This window comes from Mastomys coucha, unplaced genomic scaffold (assembly GCF_008632895.1).
Source record: "Mastomys coucha isolate ucsf_1 unplaced genomic scaffold, UCSF_Mcou_1 pScaffold22, whole genome shotgun sequence".
Taxonomy (NCBI): Eukaryota; Metazoa; Chordata; class Mammalia; order Rodentia; family Muridae; genus Mastomys; species Mastomys coucha.
The window spans coordinates 114,937,579-114,938,962 of NW_022196905.1; positions in this window are offsets into that span (position 1 = coordinate 114,937,579).

Here is a 1,384-nt window from a genome sequence, read left to right on the forward strand (position 1 = left end):
TGCATGCCTTTAATCCCTATAAGTTTGAGGCCAGCTTGATCTACAAAGTGAGTTCTTCCACAAGGCTATGTAGAGAGACCCTGTCTCAAAACAGCTCACAATACAAAAATACAAAAGAACCTGAACATAGTGGCCTCATCTTAATTGACAATCTGAAGACATAGGTTGGGGTGGGGCGGGGCATGGGAGGTGAGGGAATGGGAAGATGGGAAGACAGGAGAAGGTGGCAGGGTGGGGGTGGGGAGGGGATATCTGTGAGTTCCAGAATGGTTACAGCTACATAGTGAGACAGACCCTGTCTCAAAAATAAATAAATAAATAAATAAATAAATAAATAAATAAATAAATGTCTAATGGCAATAAGGCAAGCAATTTACAGTGTGGTGTGGTGGGTGAGGGTTTGAAATGCCCACCTTTAGGTTCTTGTCAGCTGGACAGGAGCTGAAGTCATTCGAGAAGAGGGATCTTCAGTTGAGACAATGCTTCCATCAGACTGGGGTATCTCTTGACTAAGGATTCATGCTGGAGGGCACAGCCCACTGTAGGTGGTGTCACCCCTGGACAGACGCTTGGTCTGGAGCATAAAAGAAAACAGAGCATAAAAAACAAAAAGCCAGGCAGTGGTGGCACATGCCTTTATTCCCAACACTTGGGAGGCGGAGGCAGAGGCAGGCAGATTGCTGAGTTTAAGGCCAGCCTGGTCTACAGAGTGAGTTCCAGGACAGCCAGGGCTACATAGAGAAACCCTGTCTCAAAAAATAACTAAAAAAAAAAAAAAAGAAAGAAAGAAAGAAAGGAAGGAAGGAAGGAAGGAAGAAAACAGAGCAAGCCATGGAGATCAAGCAAGCCATCATGGCCTCTGCATCCGATTCCTGCCCTGACTTCCTGTCCTGACCTCACTCAGTGATGGAGTGGGACCTGGAAGCTGGAGATTTCCTCCCTGCATTGTGTTTGGCCATTGCATTTATTCTAGCAATAGATACCCCAACTAAGACACTTCTTGATGGCATAAAGCTAAGCTCCTTAGTAGAGAGTGCTGAAGAGATGGCTTAAGAGCACTGGCTGCTTTCACAGAGGACCCAAGATCAAGTGCCCCACCCACATGATGGCTCATAGCAGTCTCTAAACAATTCCAAGGTGCCTGACACCCTCTTCTGGCCTCTGCAGGCAGCAGACAAGCACATGGTACACAGACATACATGCAGGCAAGGCACCCACGCCCATAAAACAAAATAATAATGAAAAAAGTGTAATACAAATAACAATACTAGGGGCTACAGAATATGATCCAACTGACCCGAAGGACAGAAGCATGCGTGTATCCGAAGGACAGAAGCACGCGTGTACCCGAAGGACAGAAGCATGTGTGTATTCGAAGGACAGA